Here is a 6,000-nt window from a genome sequence, read left to right on the forward strand (position 1 = left end):
AGCCAGCAAGGCCACTGACAACCCCCCCCCCATCCCCCACCACCATATCTGCGACTGAACATTCCACCTGCACTACTATACTTGTGACTGAACTTTCAACCTGCACTAACTCAAAACATGCACACACACACACACACACACACACAAGCACACTGCACTTTCTGCACTAAACCCAAACATACACACACTGACACACACACACACACACACACACACACACACACACACACACACACACACCACACACACACACACACAACACACACACTACACACCACACACACACACACACAGACACACGAACACACACACAAGACGCACACCGCACCTTCTACCTGCACTAAACACATACACACACACACACACACACACACACACACACACACACACACACACACACACACTGCTGCTGGTGTACTTGACAGACCTTTTTTATATTTATTTTCTTCAAAATGCTACTATTACCATGTCAGAACGCTATAAAGGACTTTTTTAGGAAAAGCACAAAAGCACAACAAATACCTCTTAATGTATGTCCTCTACAAGTCTTCTGTTGTCCAGTCTTGCACTTTAAATGTCTGTATGAGCACTGTCTATGTCCATACTGTCTTAAGTCCATGTATAAGTACTGTCTATGTCTATACTGTCTATGTCCTTACCTTAATTAGTCTATGTCTGTATGGGAAAGCAAGAAATGTAATTTCAAATTCTTTGTATGACCAGTGCATGTAAAGAAATTGACAATAAAACCTACTTGACTTGACTTGACTTGACTTGACTTATAAGTATTGCAAGTTTTGCTACTTGAGTAAAAAGTAGAAGTAGAAGTAAAAGTACTGCATTAAAAAAAATGGGGGAAAAAAGTCAGTCAAAAGTTTGAATACCATTTGGTTTATTAGAGCTCTGTACAATAAGTCTCTTATGAAGTGCAAATACCATTATGGTTTGTTATTAAAACAGCTTTGTAACACAAGTTACAAGGGCAGGCAGAGCAGACACTTCATACGAAATGAATTCTCTTTTTGTCCCTCAAAGGAGAACATTGAATCTAAATAGGGCCAGGGATGGCAGCCGTCATCCTCCTCCTCCTCGCCGCAATGTGAGGTGGTTGGTGTCGTTGATGTTGATGGCGATACCTCGTCTACCTCATCTTTGCCAATATGTCAGTGTCAATGACCACTGACCGCGCCAAAAGACATGCGCGAGAATGCGATCTGCTTTTATTTCCCTACCATTGCATCGCCCACTGACCGTGAACACGTTCATATCTGGTGATAACAGAGCCATCTAGCGCTCGGGCATAGAAACGAATAACGAGTAACGAAAGCAGTAAATGAAAAATATATCGGAGTAAAAGTATTAATTTCATCAGAAAAATGTAGTGCAGTAAAAGTACAAGTATGAGGAAAAAAATATTACTCAAAAAAGTACAGATACTGCAGTTTAGTACTTAAAGGAGTAGTCCGGTGTGAAATGGTTTACGTTGTGTCAATATGTGATGCTGAGCGCTGACGTTTGCCTCATACCTCGCATCCAAAGGTCCCCTGCATTCCGAAATCCGAGTGGTAGGCGGGACCCCGCGAGCTAGGTGAAATGCAGCTTCTGTTGGGAGGTCGTGGCACCTGTGTTAGCCATGGGGCTAAATCTTTACTTTACACCCATTTACGAGGCTCAAAGTTGCAAAAATGTTGATCCCGTAGTGTCGGGTGGTTGTTGACATGTAAATCCAGGCACTGAGAAGTTTGATAGTGCACCGTTGTTTTAACTACAATGACGTTTTTGAAGGCTGCGCCACGGAGGACTCTGCCGGGCGCCGCCATCTTTTTTTCTAGAGTCGCGATACGTCAATAGGTCATGTGATACATCACGTGGTTATTGGACTGCAGTCGGAGACCGTCTAAAACTGACTTCAGCTTCAGCGACAAAATATTACAGTACTTATAGGTTTGGTTTGTTTTGGTTTTTTTTACAATGGGTGTTTTGTCGCTGAAGCTGAAGTTTTAGACGGTCTCCGACTGCAGTCCAATAACCACGTGATGTATCACATGACCTATTGTTTCGATAGACTTATCGCGACTAGAAAAAAAGATGGCGGCGCCCGGCAGAGTCCTCCGAGGCGCAGCCTTCAAAAACGTAATTGTAGTTAAAACAACGGTGCACTATCAAACTTCTCAGTGCCTGGATTTACATGTCAACAACCACCCGACACTACGGGATCAACATTTTTGCAACTTTGAGCCTCGTAAATGGGTGTAAAGTAAAGATTTAGCCCCATGGCTAACACAGGTGCCACGACCTCCCAACAGAAGCTGCATTTCACCTAGCTCGCGGGGTCCCGCCTACCACTCGGATTTCGGAATGCAGGGGACCTTTGGATGCGAGGTATGAGGCAAACGTCAGCGCTCAGCATCACATATTGACACAACGTAAACCATTTCACACCGGACTACTCCTTTAAGTACAGTACTTCGTTACATTTACTTCGTTACAATACATCTGTGTGTGTGTGTGTGTGTGTGTGTGTGTGTGTGTGTGTGTGTGTGTGTGTGTGTGTGTGTGTGTGTGTGTGTGTGTGTGTGTGTGTGTGTGTGTGTGTGCGTGAACGGGTGCATGTGCATGTGTGTGTGTGTGTTTTTGGATTTGTGTGTGTGTGTGTGTGTGTGTGTGTGTGTGTGTGCGTGTGCGTGTGCGTGTGCGTGCGTGTACATGTGTGTAATATTTCACCAGGATGGCTAAGGAGGTCTGGGACAGCACAACCAGTGCTCTGTCGGATGTGGTGCCCATCATCGGAGCATTTGATGTAGTGATGAAGTTGATTGGATCAATACACGCGACCCGACCAAAAGTGCACAAGGAACGCGTGGCACGACTAAAGGTGTGTTATTGGCATTATTGGCATTGGCATGTGTTATTGCCATGCTATTGGGGGCTATCAGCCTGGATTGGTAATCTGGCAAAGAACCCCCTGTATGCCAGATTACCAGTCCAACCCTGGTGCCTGCTGGACTGGTAGGCCTATTTCAAATCGGCACTAAGTGCTGAAACACTCAAACAGAAACAACTGCTCTGTCCAATGTGGCGTGGAACATTAGTAAACCTCCCTCCCGAAGCCTCATACAGTATCGGTAGCATTGAGATATCGGACTGGTCCTTTAGCTCAGCTGTATCTTTCTGTGACTCCCATACCCGAAACGATGAGTTGACAAGGTGGCGAGTTCGAGACCCTGAGGGGGGACGGACTGCGCGGAAACAAGAATGGCATATTCACATGGGCTATGTTTTTCGTATTCATGTTGTTCTGGTAAACACACACGCACGCACGCGCGCGCTGCTTTGCAAACCAGTCTTCTCCAAACCATGAAAATGATGTGTTCACTAACTTGATTTTCCTGTCTCTCTTTCCTTTCCTCCTCTTCTCTCTTTATCGCTGCCTCTCAACCCCTTTCTGTCTTATCAATTTTTGCTGACCCTATTATTTCTTTTCACCTTTCCTTTTCTCTCTCTCTCTGCCTTTCTCACATTCTCTCCCTTTCTCTCCTTCCCTCTCTCTTTCTCCCTCTCTATCCCTCTCTCTCCCCCTCTCTGTGTCTGTCCCCTGTCTCTCTGCTTCTCTCTCTCCCCTCTCTTTTTCTTTCTCCCTCTATCTCTATCAGTCTTTTCTGTGGCTGTTGCCTGATCCCCTTCTTCATTGACAGCTGTAAAGATGCCCACCACATCCGCCCACGATGCAACACTCCTCTGTCCTTCAGCAAAAATGCAGTTAACGCACACACATGCACGCACGCACAAACACACACACCAAATAAACTTTATCTTAAGCATGACATGAAATGTATAAAAGATACGGTATTTTGTCAAGGAAGAAATATGATTAACTTATTTAGCCCAATGTTATTTAAGTAACTAAGCATTGTTATTATTAGATATGGTCTTACATGTGTCTCTCTGTCTCCATAAGACAAAATATAATGGGTGAAGTCTAACACTAGGTGTGGCTCCTCTGGACCTCACGCCTCCACTGTTGTGGTGTCTTTATGTTGTGTTGTCTTTTAATGTGCTGATCTGCTAAGGGTTTTTTTTTTTAACTTATGTCTTCATATTGTACGCACCATAATTTGAAGGCATGATACTTTTTTCCCTCTCCTCTCCCTATGTTGTTATTATGCTTTCTTAATGCCGCCTGTCTACCTGCCTGGTCCATGTCTACCCTACCCCTCCCTTCCCTTGTCTTATACTGTATTGTGCATGTAATGTACAGGTGGGTTGACAGGTGTTCTTATGGGCGCTGCTCTTGCGGCGACTGCACCCTGTGTGGTGAGAACGAATTTCCCCTTGGGGACAATAAAGGCTACTACTACCACTACTACTACTAATGTGAACTTGGCTGATTGACTGGTCTTTCAACTTATCTTATTCATTTCTCTCCTGTGTGTTGAAGATAACATGAATTTAAAGGGACACTGTGCAGGAATTGGTCAAAAAATGTACTGCAACTATGCTGCTCAATGAAACTGTGTTGCCTATTGCCAGATTTGATGTTTTCATGAAAGTTTATTAAGTAATAAACAAACATTTTCTAGTATTGTCCAAGTACAGTCATTTTTGCTGCTAAAAATGGCTATTTTTGGAAATTCAAAATGGCGGACCATGGAGAAGATCCCCCTTTTCATGTATGAAAAGTGCAATTTTTCCAGTGATAATGAATACTTAGAATTTGATGCTGGTGGTAAGTATTCATGAAAAAGGTAACATTAGTGAATGGGCAGCATGAGTTCTGGAAATAAACAACTAAAAATCTCACACAGTGTCCCTTTAACTATATCACTATATTACTAACAATTCATGTTTGTCCTTTAAAAAATAAAAATTAAAAAAACATAAAAATACGGTGACATTTTTTACTTCATGGACCCTCAGAGGGGGCAGGACCAGTTGGTCTGTCTGTTTGTTATATTCATTTGTTCGTCACATGGCTAGCTTTATGTTGCCATCCTTGATGACTTGTGTTGTAGGCGCGAAAACCTGAAACATCTTTTGTAATAATGTGTGCAATAATAATCATTTCTATTCAAGTAGATGACTAAGTATATCTTTGTATATATGTCTTCTCTCTCTCTCTCTCTCTCTCTCTCTCTCTCTCTCTCTCTCTCTCTCTCTCTCTCTCTCTCTCTCTCTCCCTTCCTGTCTCTCTCTCTTTGTGGTGTTGAGCATTGCCATCTGTGTCCATTTTCTCTCTGTAAAGGAAAATGAAAGTAACCTCAAACCCTCTCGGAAAAAAAGTTTTAAGAGTCTGAATATCTGCAGTGTCTTAGAGAGAAACGTTACGACGACAAAGTTTGGGAAAAAGTGGTGAGTTTTTAAGATTTTTTTTTCTCCAGAAGTGGATATCAAATTACAATAAGGGTACATACACATAGTTTTAGTAATCTATTAACTACTGTATAAAACACAAGACAACAAGTACGTATGGGTGTGTTAAATATTCAGTATCAGTGTAACAGTAAGCCCAACTGGGACACTCCAACTCCCATTGTCATTGTGAAACAGCACTCCACAGCACACAAGTGCACACTGCACCCAACGAAATTGCCTCACCCATGCAAGGGGGCAGGCCCCAATGGCGCCCAAGGGGAGCAGTGTAGCGGGACGGTACCATGCTCAGGGTACCTCAGTCATGGAGGAGGATGGGGGAGAGCACTGGTTAATTACTCCCCCCACCAAGTCTGACGCCCTAACCGCCTACCCATGACTGCCCTACATGGACCCTCAGAGGGGGCAGGACCAGTCAGTCTGTCTGTTATTGTTTGAGTATTTGTCTGTGAGTTTGCTGACCTGCAATGTTTTGGGTTTGGGGCTGTCCTGGGATGAAGCACAGGTCAAAAAAAGCACCAGACAGGGTCAGTGTCAGTGTAGGATTGCGTATGTCGCAGCTTACCCCCCAAACTCAGGGGCGAGGTTACCATTTCCCTAGTGTTTGTTTACCAGCACGGGTCATTGAGT

The sequence above is a fragment of the Engraulis encrasicolus genome, chromosome 1, assembly GCF_034702125.1.
Source record: "Engraulis encrasicolus isolate BLACKSEA-1 chromosome 1, IST_EnEncr_1.0, whole genome shotgun sequence".
Lineage (NCBI taxonomy): Eukaryota > Metazoa > Chordata > Actinopteri > Clupeiformes > Engraulidae > Engraulis > Engraulis encrasicolus.